Raw genomic sequence first — 16,367 nt, 5'->3', positions numbered from 1 at the left:
TAAAAAAATACAAGCAAACCAAAACATCTCTCTGGAACATCTCCCTTTTCTACTATTGGCTGTCATAATGTAAACAGGAAGTACGTTTGCTCTGCAGAGGCTGAATTATGCAAAGACAACCCCCACCCCATCACAAGTTCCGGGTTTACGGTCCTGCTCTGCTGTTGAAAGGGGAATAATGTAAAGTCACTCCAGTTTTTGGTAGCAAGTGTTATAAGAATTATATATAAAAAAGGAAGGTTTATTCTTTATTTCTGATTCATTTACATATCAACCACTAGAATAGGGAACGGAAGCCTTGTTATTAGATTGGGTTTTGTAAATGGGGGAACAAACGGCCACAAAATAGCGTGGACTGTAATGAATCAAGTTAGAAGACACGCCATTTCGCGCTTCTAGAGCCCATTTCAAAATAAAAGCCTACCAACCCTATTTCATTGACGTCCATGTATTAGTTGGTAGCCATTTATTTGGGTTGGCCTTCAGCAGGCAGCACATGATTGCTATATTGACTCGTCCTCACACTTGATCCGAACGACTTATGGCTCAAGGATCCATTGCACTACTAATTAAAATGTGCGCTTGCGTCCAGTTAACGTATGATTATTATATATTTTTTTCAAACCAGTAAACACTGTAAAGTTGACCGCATTTGTGGTAAATTGGTCGCAGTGTCGAGCCCTGCTGTCTGGTCGTTTTTTTCTCCATCCGTCCGGTGCAATCCTTTCCAGCGCCCAACTGCTGTAATTGGAAATTTGAAAGAGCGGCGGCTACGATTTAGGAATAGCGGGTCGCCGCCGCTGAATGAATGGAACGGAATCGCTGTACGGTGTTCACAAGAATGTACATGAGAATCAATGTAATTCCTAAAATCACTAGACTCTATAGTTGGAATGGCCGCCTACTTGGGAACTTTCGCCCCTGGCTCCGTATTTCCGTAAGATGAAAAAAGGGAGGGGGAAAAAAACTTACGCAAATTCTCCCCTCTGATGTCAGTTTAGCCATTTTGATAGCAGTACAAAATCTTGGGGTATTTTCTTCACATGTCACCAACAGGTCTACGCGCACTGTCAATTGGGACAGAACTTGGGTCGTGACTGATGTCGTTTGATGAGATCACAAGCACATAGGAACGGACAAGAACACAGAAACGTTTTTACAAAATCCTCTTCAATCCTTCTTGTTATGCCTACAGAAAGCAATGGAGTCAAGTTTTCAAGCGCACAGCTCACAACTCCTGAGCAATAATATCATGGGGCGATGACACTCCGCTTCCTCTGTTATGAACCATACAAGAGGAAAATGATTCAATGGTTCATATTTGGTTATTAAAACTGATAGAACGTCAGCTGTAGATAAGGTAAAAAGAAAATAAATGTTTATGTAATGAATGTAAATGTAGTTTACGAATATTACTACTTGTGATTTATTTACAATTGCTAACTTATTTTTGCTTGTAATATTTACAACTACATTACAATTAATTACCCAGTTATTTAAAAACAATATATGCAATTGTTTATTTTAAAAATATGTATTTTTAATTTTTAATGTTTTTTTTAATTGTATGAATTATAATGCATAAATGAATAAAATACTTGAAAATACTTTGTTGAAAAATATGGTTTATTAACTGACCACCAGTATAGATTCAGAAACAAGCAATCAACAGCAGTGGCAGTGTTGAATTTGTAGATATTCTCTACAAATTCAACGCTGCCAAATATAGCTACCGTAATGACACAAAAAGAGCACACTGTGAGTGTATTTATTGATTTGTGTAAAGTATTTGATATAATTGATCACTCATCAATAATCCAGAAATGTGAACAATATGACCAGAGAGGTGTTACATTTCAATGGTTAAATGTTTCTTTCAAAAATAGGTTTCAACGTGTAAAAATAAATAATAATGAATCACAACTCAGAAGATAAATCTTTGGTATTCCACAGGGTTTGGTATTGGAACCTATGTTATTGATAATTTATTTAAATAATATTTGCAATGTTTCAAATATGTTAAAATTTGTAATAGTTGCTGATTATACAAATGTATTTCATTCAGGGTAAAACAAAGCACAACTACTAAAAAAATTTACATTTTATATGATAAGTGTTAATTTATCCCTGAATTAATCAGTTGGAATCATGAGTCTCCCGAGAAGCGTCAAAATGGGAAAAAAAACTGCCATTGTTTCGAGAGTGTAAGCTTTAGAAGTTGATCAAAGAATCTAGTGAAAAGTCTTCAGTTTTTGGCAGCCGCCGTTTAGTATCCAGCTGCATGTCTGGATGTTAAATGCCGCCGCTTGTAATTGACACTTTTTTTTTTTCTTGGCAAGTTTTCACATCCATGGCATGGCGGCACATTAAATCCCAGCTGGTCATTGGGCACGTGCCTGACGCTCGCCTGTAGACATGAAATTAAATAACCGACTGGCAATTACAAATTTACCTGTGAATGTGATATAATGTGCTATATATAGCCTATAGGCCTACATATTCACAGTGTTGCATTGCTTTGCGTTCAAGATCTACGAGAAGTACTCGGTGCATCTAGGCAGAGGAGCCAAATCCAGGTCCAGAAAGTAAAAATCCTGCCACAGTTTGGCTTTAGCCTTAGGTGCTAGTTAGCTAGCTAGTTAGCTAGCTCCCATAGTGAGTGTTTACCTACTAGGGAACAAGGAAGCTAGCTAGCAGCCATGGTGCTCGTTTACTTGCTAGGGAGCTAGCTAGTTAGCTAGCACAAGGGTTTAAAGCCAAACTGTTTTTACTTTGTGGACCTGGATTTGCCACCTCTGCATCTAGCCTTGTCACATTGATTAACGAGGGAGAGAAATGCCAACACGTTGGAGGTCAGACAAGTTTAGGCACCTCCCACTCAAACATAGTATGGGTATGTATTTGTCGTTGCACATTGTACAATGTGTGTGAGATTTTGCGAAAAGATGAAAATATTCATGCAGTGAATGGCAAATGCACGTAAAAAAGCCACTGACGTTCAATTCACCACATGGTGAGTCAGCGTTGCTCATAGAGTGTTTCTTAGTTGCATATATGGAGATAACGGATCATATTGCCATCCAAAGCCCTTTATTAGTTCTTGTTTTTGTTGGTGGAGATGTCATAAAAGCATCTTCCTTTCCACGAAAAGCTTGTTTTTAAAGAAACTAACCCATGTTCAACTGCAACCGAAAAATCTAGAATAAATGTTTGTTTTCTGGTGAAAGAAGAGAGTCTACTCTTCCTTTTGGGAGGTTCAGGGCTGCTTATACTGTCACAGAACACAATATGGGCCTTTATGACAGATCAGCCAAAAAAGGCTGAAAAACAAACGGCAATATGAGGAACTCTACTTTGAAAATGGTGATCTTAAAACCAGAGTGATGATCCTTTTGGTGCAGAATGTGTTATAATAATAATAACAATAATAATAATGCATTGGATTTATATAGCGCTTTTCTGGAAACTCAAAGACGCTTCACATTGGATACATTATTCATGCATTCACATTCACACTCTGGTGGCAGTAAGCTACTTAAGTAGCCACAACTGCCCTGGGGTAGGCAGACGGAAGCGAGGCTGCCAGTGTACGCCTACGGCCCCGCTGACCACCACCAAACATTTGCACCTTCCATACACCAGCATGAGTAGCACTGAAGGCAATGTGTGTGAAGTGCCTTGCCCAAGGACACAACAAAACACATGACTTGGGGAGAGCGGCGATCGAACAGCCGTCCTTCTGGTTACTGAATGCCTGTCTCTACACCCGCCACAATTATTTATGTCATAGCGAAAGTGGTATACTGTATATAATAGAGCAGAACTGTATACGAATGCAAACCAAATGTTGCGGTACCGGCGCCAAAAATCCGCCGCCAGGTTTCATCGAGTTAGTGCGAAGCCCTCCGAGACACTGTTACAAAACTGCACTGGAGTCGAACCGGGCTCGCCAGATGACTAATTGCAGCATTTTGTAACAAACTCTCTGGCAGTGGCAGCGGCAGCAGCAGAGAGGATCGGTCGCCTCGCTCAGCGGGGACCCGCGGGCTCGCTATACCGCGCAGTGATTGGCCGCCGGCTCCGCTGGCCTCTAATTGAGATGTTTTATGAGGCCGCGTGCGATTGGATGAGCTTGCGTCAGTCGGCGCAACAACCTCAGCCGCGCCGACGACCATTCCGCTCGCATTTAATTGCTCGTGCTGCTAACAGTTGGCGGCCGGGAAGCTCACAGCAGCTGCTGCATGGCTCTTAAAGGCAGAAAATTACTCTGCTTTCCATTTCTTGGCCTCACCAGGAAACACGTACTCTCTTTCTGCCTGTAGGGGGTGTCGAGGAATCTCTTCAGTGCGGGAACTTCATTACACACGCAGTTCTGATGCTGTTGAGCGTTTTCTTTCGTGACAAATGATCACATCTTACTCACACACAATGAGGAAAGCTCAAACATTTCGCAATTTAGCATCCTACGTGAATATGGAACAAGGTTCCTAATTGGACACATTTGGATATCTAGGACAAGTAAAGATGGAAATGACCACTAAAATGTGTGCCTAAAACCAATCTGGCAGACTGTTTCAGGTGTAGATTCTTGAGACTTCTTACCGTTTTTTACGATTGCATAAACGCTAAAAACAAAAGAATTACATAATTATCAAAACCTTGCACTGAATGAGCAAAACATTAGACCCAATTTTCACCACTTTAGACAACGAAGTCAGCCTCACACTTTTTTTCCGAACAACACACACAGTGATTTGTGAAACACTGAATACACTTTTATACATTAGACACGGAGGTACGTCATAATGTCACTTCCTTGCAATTCCAAAGCACTGACTGACAAATCACCACATGCATGAGCCAGTTGATTAAACACATGCCTATTAGCTGTTCCAACACATGATTGCTTTATTGTAGACAAACCGATCAGGTTTGAACACTACAAAAATGCAATTAGTTAAAATTTAAACCAAAATGGAAGAAGTCGGAGGAAGAAAGATGAGGGTGAGAGCGAGAATCCGTGGAGCATGAGCAGGAGATAGAGGTTGAGGAAGAACTGAAAAGGGAAGAGAACGTCCTCAAGAAGAAGAGGACCAAATTAGTCAAATACAATTTGTGCAACACTAGTTGATAGTTAATCAACCATGGGTTGATGCTGAGGGAGGCTAGAAAAAAATCCAATGAGGATATTGCCGAGAGATGTTGATGAAATTTGCTAGTGAGATCCAACAAGGCCAGGGGTACAAGCAACCCTGGTCCTAGAGAGCCGCAGTCTTGCATGTTCTAGATGTCTCCCTCCTCCAACACAGGTGGTTCAAATGATCAACTCATCAGCAAGCTCTGTAGAAGCCTGATAAGGATCCTCACCTACGTTGGAGGAGGGAGACATCTAAAATGCATAGGACTCCGGTTCGCTAGGATCAGGGTTGCCTACCCCTGAACTCTTTAACCTGTACTGGTAGTACAGTATTTTTATTTATCTCTTTTCTGGGCTTACAGCGTTGGGACACATTTTGTTGTGATGATGTCTGATTTTATTTATATGAAGACAAATGAATTTTTGGTGTCAATGAACGAATTGGATGCTGCTTTATGGATTCTACACTTGACCAGGACGAGATCTAAGGCAGACCATCACCTTGGAGTGGCTGCCGTGGAGATTTCTGTACCGACCAATCGGACCTGGGCTATTGGTTGGTGGGTCTACTGTCAGATTCAGAAAACAAAAAAAAACAACAAACACACACACCTCAAAATGACCCCTGGAAATAACCAAATTGATCCTAAAAGTCCACTTCAAAGCAACATGGCTGACTTTGTGTTTAATTTCCCACATGGATTCTTGTGGGTCTGCTCATGATCGACATGTGTACCAAATGACATGTGGTTAAGTCAAACTGGCTTTGAGAGCTGAATTTGACAGAAAATTCAAATGACCCCTGGAATTGACCAAAGTGAACCTAAATGGCCTCTTCAAAGCAAAATGGCTGACTGGCATGGCTTCTTAAGAGGTTTTGGTAGGTCAACTTTATGGTGCTGAATGAAATTGAATTTGGGGGCTATATTTGACAAAGAATCAAGATGAGCCCAATTGAGCCAACCCAAGCATGGCTGCTTCAAAGCAATATGGCAGACTTACTGTGTCTTTTCGGGGAGGACTTCTTGACATATTTTGGGATGGCCTACACATGAGAGACATCTACCAAATTCATGCAACTGAGTGAAAAAGCCTTTGGGGCTGAATTTTCCAATAAGTCCTGGATGTCCTGTCAGGTCATTAGATTATGCAGGTGTCGTTTGGCCATGATTCGAAATCAATATCATTGTTGCCTTGCTTCTCAAAAGTTGAAAAATGACTTCAAAATGGAGGAGACCTGCCAGGGAACATGTGCCAAACAGTTATATATAACCGCTGTATGGAATGTGTATATGTGTACTCATATATGTATTACAGTATTTTCAAGAGTGTTTTTATGCCACTATAAGCTTCATGTGTACACACGAGCATGTCGGATGTTGTAAATATGCAGTTAATAAAAATGATGGCACGTTGAAGCTGCCATGCATCAACATGAAATATTTTGATGTCGTCTGCAGATGGAAGAAGGGGCGGTGGCATTATAGGGGGGGGGGACATCAAGAGCGGCATCCGGCGAGCCGACGGTCTGCAAGAGCGATGGCGTTCCGACCACCGTCAATACGGAAAGTCGGGCGTGAAAAAGCCTTCCATCAATGCGAATCATATTAACATGATAAAGAGCACGTTGCATTGCCGGTCGGCACATTGATTCCACCGCAGTCTTCGACACGTTAAGGAATCGTGTGGCACCTTCTCCTAAGAGAAGGACTTTATTCACAGAAGAATCCATCAAAGAATCCATCAAAGAATTGATCGTTATTCTTTTCATCTTAGTATTAAAATTAATTCTGGAAATTATATGATTGTATTGTCATAACAAATGTTTCATTTCAATAAGATTTTATTTTTTTCATAAAAAATAAAATACATTTGCATGTGATCATTATTTTTCTGAGGGGGAAAGAATCAAAATTTATTCTCATAAAATTAATCATTTTCTCTTGAAAAAATTTTGTCATCTAAAAAAAACTTTTTTTTTTACTTTATTCTCATAAAAGTACTTTTTTTTATTCAATTATATCTGACTTTTTACCTTCGAAAATGTTCAATTTACTTAAAATAATGACTTTTTTCTTCAAATATAAAAGATTTTAAACAAAGTGTTATTGTTTAAAATCTTTTTTTCCCCCTCAGAAATACTTTTTTTTTTAATTCATGGATTCCTCCGTGTTAGAAAGGGAGTTTTTGGTAGCAAACCAGCCTGCATGATGGAGAAAAAAGTTGAAGAAGGCCACCTGGAGTGTGTGCTAAGTCAACACACATATACACACACACACACACACACACACACACACACACACACACACGTCGCACTGATGCATCAAAGGTGCCACGACCATCCAGTCACAGCATGAACTGAAACAAAACTCTCTTTTATTTATCTATCGAATTATTTATTTATTTATTTTTTGGGGGGGGTCAGGGTTTGCTATTTCACACCTTTTTTTGTAAAGTGCTACTGAGGACCCCTAGATGGGAGCCGAGTATTGTTTGACACTATATTTAAAAGAAGAAAAAATGAAAATGCTAAGTATTTCAGCTCAGCTTCTCTTTTTGCGGAATGAGTTTGAACTCTTCAATCCTGTGTTTTATACCTATAGAAAGTGACAGCTGGAGGTTGATTTTATAATGCACATCTATCTTTGAGCATGATTATTGATCAAGACTATGAGATAAGTTTAATGGAAACTCAGAGTGATCAGTATACTGTGTAACTACAATTTGTTCGTCTTATTTATTGCTCTTGCTCAGTTTTTATATGCAATATGTGTTTGTAGTATTTTAAAAGTGTTTTCTTTTAATAAGTGCCATAAATTTCATTAATAAATGTCAAGGAGTATTTAAGTAGAGTGCTTTTATAATGTAGATTTATACTGAATATACATACTGTACACTTCTGATTAAATGTGCTTCTTTTCTTCACAAGAACTACGTATTCCTGGGCAAAAGTAACATTGTTTCAAGAAAAAGGTAATTTCACCAAAACAGTTGCAATTTTCAAGAATAAGTTTCCTGAGAAAAAAGAACACATTTCTCAGAGGAGGTCATCATTTTACAAGAAGTGTTTTTTTAATGGGGGTTATGCGCTAACGCTTCCGCTTTCGGGGAAACAGAATGAATCGCTTCCAACGCTTCACTCAGCCTCGGTAGTAAACATCGGAGACCCCAAAAATGGCACTTTATTTTTCACACACGATTACTACGGGACGTCCCAAAAATTTACCGTGTCGGATGTCCATTGACTGAGCAGCACTGAAATATGGGGCTCCGTTAGTGTCAAAAATATGTAGAGTCGATGTCTATTGAGCATTTGACATGACATATGTCTGTGTTTATCGTATATGCAATATGCAACGTGTCTATTTTAAGTGTCGTTGCAACTTGTCATTCTTCACTTTCACCTCTCTCTAGCCATTCATCACTCCACCCATCTTACTTTTCCTCAATTAAAAAAATGGATCGTTTTAAAAATGGGTACACATGTTGGCAATACAGTACATTTTTTCCCCAAGTGTGAAAATTAAATTAAGTACATCATTTTATAAACACGTTGCACATACACGTAACGACGACACTTAACATGGACGAGTTCCATACACAAGTAGCGATGACACGTTGCATAAACATTGCATATACAATAGACATGTGAAGACGCCCAGTAGATATTGACATTACATTTGGCATGACGACATATTTTTGGCACTAATGGCCCAACATATTTCAGTGCTGCTCAGTCGATGGACATGCGACACGGTCATTTTTTGCAAGTGCCGTAGCGATCGTGTGTAAAAAAAAAAAAAGTGCCATTCTCCAGATCTCCGATGTTTACTGCTGAGGCTGAGTGATGCGCCGGAAGTGACCCATTCTATTTTCCAGAACGCGGAGGCGCTTAGCGCATAACTCCTATTAACTATGTTTTAAGCAAGCGTGTGAGACTGAATTACAGCATAGATTTTAAAAAGGTGCAATGTTACAATAATTTTGTATTTTTTATCAAAAAAGTATATATTTTACAATTGTAAGGTGTAAAATAACACAAGAATAAAGTTGTGTGTATGTTAAAAAAGGAAAAAGTACAATATATTGTATCATTGTTATTGTTTGTATAATTTTTTCTGTGCAATAAAAATATTTTGGGGGAAAAAAAGAATAATGATGTGTTTTCCCCTCAAAACGTTTTATTTTGAGGGAACAATTTACTCAACTCAACTTTTATATAAAAATATATTATATTATATTATGTATTTATTGTTGCATTATAAAGCATTTTACGTTATTCATTTAAATATTTATTTTTAGTTTATGTATCCATTTATTTTAAATAATGTATTTTATCAGGAATAAAGTTGATTTATTTTTAAGAATAATAGTTATATTTTGCTGTACTTAACGTAACATTGAATTGATTTTCATTGTCAACGTGTCGTTTTGCAAGTCAGACTGTACAAATCTGTAGTTGCTTTGCTGGTGAAAATAAAAGTAATGCAAAAGTAGAACCACTCACATTGTAATATTGCATCTAACCACCATGAAATTCCACGAAATAATAATATTATTAATCTAAAAAAATATTGAGTATTTTGGCGGTAACAAGGTGAACTCTTATTACACAAAAAAGAAAAGAAAAACACAGCATGGAGAGAGTGGTGCGGCGCACCTTGCTTAAATATGAACTAATTATGTGTCAAAATGAAAGCATTTCATCTTCATTAGTGTCCGACAAGAGGCCGATGAGGCAACATAATTGAGAGGAGCTGCAAGTTAATCGAAGGAACACGCGTCGCTTGCTATTCAAACGTGAAAACGCCGTTTAGCCCAAAGAAAGCGCCTGATTAGATTTAATAGAAGACCTGAGTGAGCGCGTGGTCGATGCTGGCGGTCGAAAAGCGTTTTGGGATGCAACCGTGCCGCTCCGACATTATGACTTGACAAAATCATTTTTCACAACGTGACGCTTACGCATCAGAGCATCATGCAAACACTGTAACTAATGATAATTACGATGATCGTCCGTTACGTGTACAAAACAGCAAAACGTTAAATAGCTTTTTCATACAACTTGCTCAATTCTCCAGTTTATGTTGCCATGTAAGGACCGCACTACCCATAATGCACCTCGACTCCTTATGTCTTAGTTGGGTAAATATGTGGTGAATGAATTAGGTAGGTCAATACTATAGGTTGACTGAAAAGTAGGTAACATGGTAGATTAAAAAAAATTAAAAAGTAGATGATTATGTCGGTTAGTACATAGATAAGTTCAGTAGATAGACTATGTAAATAATATAGATTAGGTAGATTTATGTCTTGGAAGGTAGATGATATAAATTCACTAAATTAAGTAGTACTTTACTTGAGATTATTTGTTAGGTAGATTACATGGATTGAGTAGATTAGGTTGGTACATTGATTCGACTAAGTAAATATACAAATTAGATAAGTATGAAGGGTATAGTAGTAAGTAAATTAGGTAGAGTAGGAAAGTATTTGGTTTGTTGGTCGGCCAATTAATTTTTGTTGATTAAGAAGGTACAGTAAGTGGATTAGTAAAATACAGTATTTGGTAGTTAGTTCAGTCAGTCGGACTGTTGGTTGGTAGATTACTACAATCTATTCTGAAGGTCTACATTAAAAATAAGTAGGCAAAGTAGTAAATCGGTAAATGAAGTAGATTAGGTAAGTATTTGTTAGTTCGTTCGGTAGGTTACATAATTTAAGTAATATAGGTCGATTAGGGACTGTAGATCAGGTAGTACGTAGGTAGGTAGGAAAATTGAATTCATACATGGTAGGTAAATGTTTAGAATAGGTAGATTAGAAAGGAAGGTAAAATTAGGATAGAAATGTTATTAGGTGTATTACTGTAAGTCATTCTGGGTGCTGACAACAAATTCATGTGTGTCCCCGCAATGTGATGTCAATGCATTTAAAAAGCTCATACATTTGAATACATTATTTATAAATGGTTAACATTGATCATACCCAAATGTAAAACCAATCACGTCATAACACAATGAGAACTTTCATATGGATTCACAGTTAATATGTGCAGACAGAGGGCAACTGTAACATACAGTAAGTGCACAATGCTGCATGCTGACAACTTTATTCAACCCTAAAATAATGTGCACACACATTTTATTATCGTTTCTGCCAGCGAGTGCTTCTTTTGACCATATTTGATACACTTGCACTTCCTCATTTGCAACTTGGACATTTTTCACTTTTTTTCCAACAACAATTTCAAAAATAGCTGATAAAGTGTTGCTAGCAGCGACAACTTGAGCCACTCAGCAGCCATCTTGAGGGAGCACCTCAGGGCACCTTATTAGGACCCAACAACATCAACAAAAATCCTCATCATCTTTTTACATACAATACATTCAAGAGGTGTGCTGGTCATTCCTCAACCATCTGGGTAAATGATTCAAAGTTCCTATTGAATCACAAATTAGACACACACACCTGATTCGCCACAGGAGTGACAGGCAGTTCTATACAGCAGTCATCGAATCAGTCCTTGGTTCATCCATCACAGTCTGGGTTTGGTGCTGCCACAATGAAGGACAAAATCCAACTGCGACGGATAGTTAGAACTGAGGAGAAGATCAGTGATTTTTGCTCCCAAAAGACTCTTGAGGACTTTCACGCTGCAAAAACTTCAGTGCAGGCAAATTCTCTCGGACATCCTGGTCACCACCTCTTCCAGCTCCTTCTCTCAGGTAGGTACTATCCAACTATGCACAATAAAACCAGCAGACATGCCAATAGTGTCTTCCTTCTTAAAATTAACTCTCTCTACAGATGAATCATAATTTGAGTTGAATTGATTCAACACTCAACTCAATTAAATTTATACAGCCCTTTAACAGCTACCGAAGTTTCAACAAAGTGCTTTCCTTAAATACAATTCGAACATAACACAATTTACCATAACATCATTTACCCCCCCCAAAAAACACAAACCTTAAACGATAAAATAAAACATCTAATAAACACCAAAAAAGTAAAGACAGAATGTTAGAATCTCAAGCTGTGTTAAAAGCCAATTACTAACTCAGTTTACTCGACTAACTCACCAGATACCAATCCATTCGACTTTATTTCTATAGCACATTTTAGAAACAAAGTGCTGCACATTGAGATCCGCACACTATCATACACATGAAAATCTAGTAAAACCAACTGTAATAATAAAATAAAAAGTCCAAAAATACAATAGGTAAAATAAAGAAATAAATACATTAAAATAATTTTAAAACTAAATGAATAAAAAAAAAAAAAAAACACGAAAAGACCCAGAGGGTCACACAATTCACGCTGAACTAAACTAACCAATTGACTGGGATAATTCTGTTGAATCTGTTCACTGACTGATTCAAGGTAGATACAGCGATGAACAATGACTCAAGAGACTCAAGTCAACCATCTCACTTCAGTGAGTGACTCAAAGTAATCCATAAGACGAGTTCAGCAGCTCCATTAAAGAGTTGACTTTGCTCAAACCCGCACGCACACAATCCACAGTGATGGCTTCACAAAACATCACCACTCGCACCTTTTCAGTGCGTCTGACTAAAAGCGACAAACGAAAAAACATCCTTTTGGCCTGTCGTTTACATCTCATGAATGCTGGAAGCCAAAGAATTTCAAGCACGAAAGCAACAACACAGAGAGATTTTCTATTTTTTTGAAAGGCACTTTTCAAGCTTCAAAGGCCGACAAGCCCAGAGGCCACTAGGCGAAAACTCGTCCCGCCGAGGAAAAACCAGCCACGACATTATCACTCGACACACTACCACAACACATATATATGCTACTTTACATATTTAACGCTTCACTTTTTGGGGGGGTGATGCGGCACATTATGCAGCCTCTGTATGCGATTGAGGAATCCATCAGAAGCTCCACACTCAGGAAATGACATCAAAGACATCAAAAAACACGGAGGGCTTTTGTTGTTTGTTTGCCTCCTGCTATACATCATACATACACATTTTACGCGCCATTATGTCACCTCAAAATTGAAAGTGGGGGTGTTTTGTTTTGTTTTGTTTAGTGAAAATATTTGGGTTGGATACATTTGAGTTTTATTAAAATGACTAGCTTTAATGCTTCAGTGCAGAAGAAACTGTCGGCTACAAAGGTAAGCGCATGCAGATTTCTTTCCACCTAGTAAGCTGATTAATCAACTTATGGTTTTATGTATTGCATCGCTCATGGCTGTAAGATCTTTAGAAAAGATTTTGGGAAGAAGATGTAACCACACCTGTTTGTGAAGTATTTAAGTGTTCTGTCCTTTTAATATCAATGTCATTTCACCCCCCACCCCCGCACCCCGTACCCAAAGCAGTTGCTCTGAAAATGCAAGGATTCTGCCCAAGAGCAACGATGCACATTTTGCTTTTAGACCTTCAAAATAAGAGGGGAGGAAAAAGAGTTTTAAGGGCTTTCCTGATAAAAAACTTCTACTTCCCACTAAAAAGCCGACGTCCAATGGACCTCCAGATCATGTCCGTATTGCGTCGGCCAGTCGTGGACCGCACTTCTACGTTCATACGACCGCCAAAATAGGATGACATATGATGTCTAACCATGGCCTTAATATTTATTTATTTTTATTTATTTATTTATTTATTTTATTTTTTTTCTTGGCCTTAATATTGACGTTGATATGACGTCTCATACTCACCGTTGTTGGAAGGTTTGTAGAAGAACACAAACAAGTATCACATACGCTGCATTATTTGTGTTTTTTTTTTATTATTATTATTATTATTTTTGGACTCAAAAGTTTACGTTTTGACGCATATGTGGAAATTCATTTTCTCCTACGTTTGTTGTATATATTAGGCTCCACCTCTCTAGACTCTCCCATATGTGCATCCGGGAAGTGGTCTTGCTGATGTACTCAAGGTAAGTTGCATTAAGATGCCCCTTTTATTTTCTTGTAGCCACATTTATACCTTTCGTTTCAATGCTGTATTGTGATCTGTCACCAGCATTATCAATGGCAAGAGGACCTGCTGAGCTCTGTTTTTATTTTTTAGCCATGCGGCTGAAAAATGGTACACGTTTCGGCTGGGCGTTATGCTAGGTGCTAGGAGCTATAGCGAGCCGACGCCACCGCTCGTTGCCACTGTTTACAAGTTTCAAGATACATTTGTCAAGTAATTATTCACCTCTTCATAGGTTCTCCTCTTCAGAAGTATGCTAAAACAATGTGGGAGGAGGAGGACAAAGAAGTGGAAAGCACGGTGACATTCATCTGGACCGAACCATCCGATGGACACGCAACAAAGCAGAAATATGGCTTTAAAACTATAAACCTAATGTAACAAACTGGATTAGTACGCTATATTTTTATTTCTTTATTGAGAATTTTCATGCATGATTTCACACCATTATTTCAGTCATTCTAAATGATGAATATAGGCCTACAATTTGGTCTATATAAAGCGGCAAAAGGACGTTCACGCGACCTGTTTTGAACCCGATTTCATCTTTGCACAAACGTTTTATTTATGTCACTAATCTCCGTTGAAATGACGTTGACGAAATTACGTAATCTGATATTGCAATGTGCACCTAAATGTGACGTCTTTTCTCCGTCGGCTTGCTCAGTGGGTTAATTGTGGTGTAGACCGTGCAATTCTGACGCTGTTAGGATAAAAAACTACTAAATGTCCTCAAGTGTTGGAGCGGAAGCTAAGTGTAACCTAATCGGCCCTACCTTGGGTGTTAAATTGACCACACCCTCATTTCCAGTGAAGGACAAACTTTCCAAATTTCCAGCGTGTTGTCGGCATTTCAATAGTGATACATCCAATTGTTGTTGGGGAAGCGTGGTTCAGTGGTAGAAAGGTCATCTCCCGACCCTGAGAGTGTAGGTTTGATCCCAGGCCAGTATAACTATGTTAAAGTATCCTTGAGCAACATACTGAAGCCCCAAGTTGCTCCTAATGCTGTGTCATCAGTAGTCAAAAGCGCTTTGAGGGCCTTGTAAGGAGGAAAAGGCTACATACTGTAAATGAAGTACCTTTTACCAGAGTGAAGTGTTAGTTTGAGTTAGTTTGTAACACTGACACTAGTGTAGAGTACTTTCAACACTTCTCAGTGTTTACCAGTGTAGATTTTTAACACTACACACTGTTGAAGTAACACTAGTTAAGTGTAAAAAAAACACACTTTTCACTTTGTAAAGTGTTACACTCATTGGACATTTATAAACACTTTTCTAGTGTTAGATTTAACACTCAGTGTTAATCTAACACCTAGCGATTTTGCTGTGTAGGGTCAGTATATCAGATAAAAAATAAGGCTCCCACAAATATTAAGAAATAAAGTAAAAAGGTAACAAAAGTCAAGTATGATGTAGTGCACTGCTAACTACAACCACAACAATGGTCAAAGGCCAAAGAAATAAGAAATAAAGCAAAAGGTAAATTGAGTAAAGTGTGATATAGTGCAGTTGCAAATCACTGAAAATAACAACAATAATAATTAAAACCTAATTAAATCTCCTTTTTAAATCATGGACATAAAAACAAGAATAGTTATCAAAAAAGAAAGTAATGTCAGTGAACTATGGTGAAGTGCAATCTAAACTACTTGACCAAAAGATGAGAACATGAAAAAGTTACCAAAAATTGACGCAGTCCAGCTATACAGAACTACAACCACAATAGTAATTAAAAAACCCTGAACGAGAATAAGAAAAAGTCCAAAGAAGGCAAATAAAATTGTAGTGAAGTAAGTTGTTCACCACAGAAAACTACAAAAATTGCCAGAGCAGTAAGTAACACTGAGCACTTCCTAAACAATTCAGTTTTTTACCTCAACTGTTGTTTTTCTTTGGTATCCATACAAATAATAACAAACTTCAGGAACGACAAATCGACATATTTTGGTGTACAAACAAGACAAAAATTCATCTATAAAATGTCATCCGGTAGGAGGCGCACCTAACGAGCATCTCTGTCATCTGACTCACCCTCCATGCCCACCCCACTGCCTTGCCGGGCAAGCTTCTGGGAGATGCTAATGTCGCGTATGATGGCCTGGCTCGCCGTCGTTTGGGCCGCATTAGCAGGACAAACAATCGTTGGAGGTGTCACTTGATAATGGCCCCCCGACAAAAAAAAAACAAAAAAAGGCGGCCCTCGCAGACCCTTCGCTCTCGGCCAGGGTAATTAATTGGGGGCGCTCTGCCTCAAAGATTTCCAAT

At 38.4% G+C, this 16,367-nt stretch overlaps 1 protein-coding gene and 1 long non-coding RNA gene across 7 annotated transcripts in view; one reads left to right on the top strand and one right to left on the bottom strand.

Moving 5' to 3' along the window:
* The window catches only part of LOC144042917 (RNA binding protein fox-1 homolog 3-like), a 396,743-nt gene that overhangs the window by 235,030 nt on the left and 145,346 nt on the right, over positions 1 to 16,367 (bottom strand). The window lies entirely within an intron of this gene.
* Positions 13,148 to 14,435, top strand: LOC144043008 (uncharacterized). The gene is made up of 3 exons (XR_013291035.1): positions 13,148 to 13,286; positions 13,994 to 14,056; positions 14,333 to 14,435. It is a non-coding gene; the product is annotated as an uncharacterized LOC144043008 (long non-coding RNA).

The sequence above is a fragment of the Vanacampus margaritifer genome, chromosome 2 (genome assembly GCF_051991255.1).
Source record: "Vanacampus margaritifer isolate UIUO_Vmar chromosome 2, RoL_Vmar_1.0, whole genome shotgun sequence".
Lineage (NCBI taxonomy): Eukaryota > Metazoa > Chordata > Actinopteri > Syngnathiformes > Syngnathidae > Vanacampus > Vanacampus margaritifer.
This window is presented reverse-complemented; position numbering and strand designations above follow the sequence as displayed.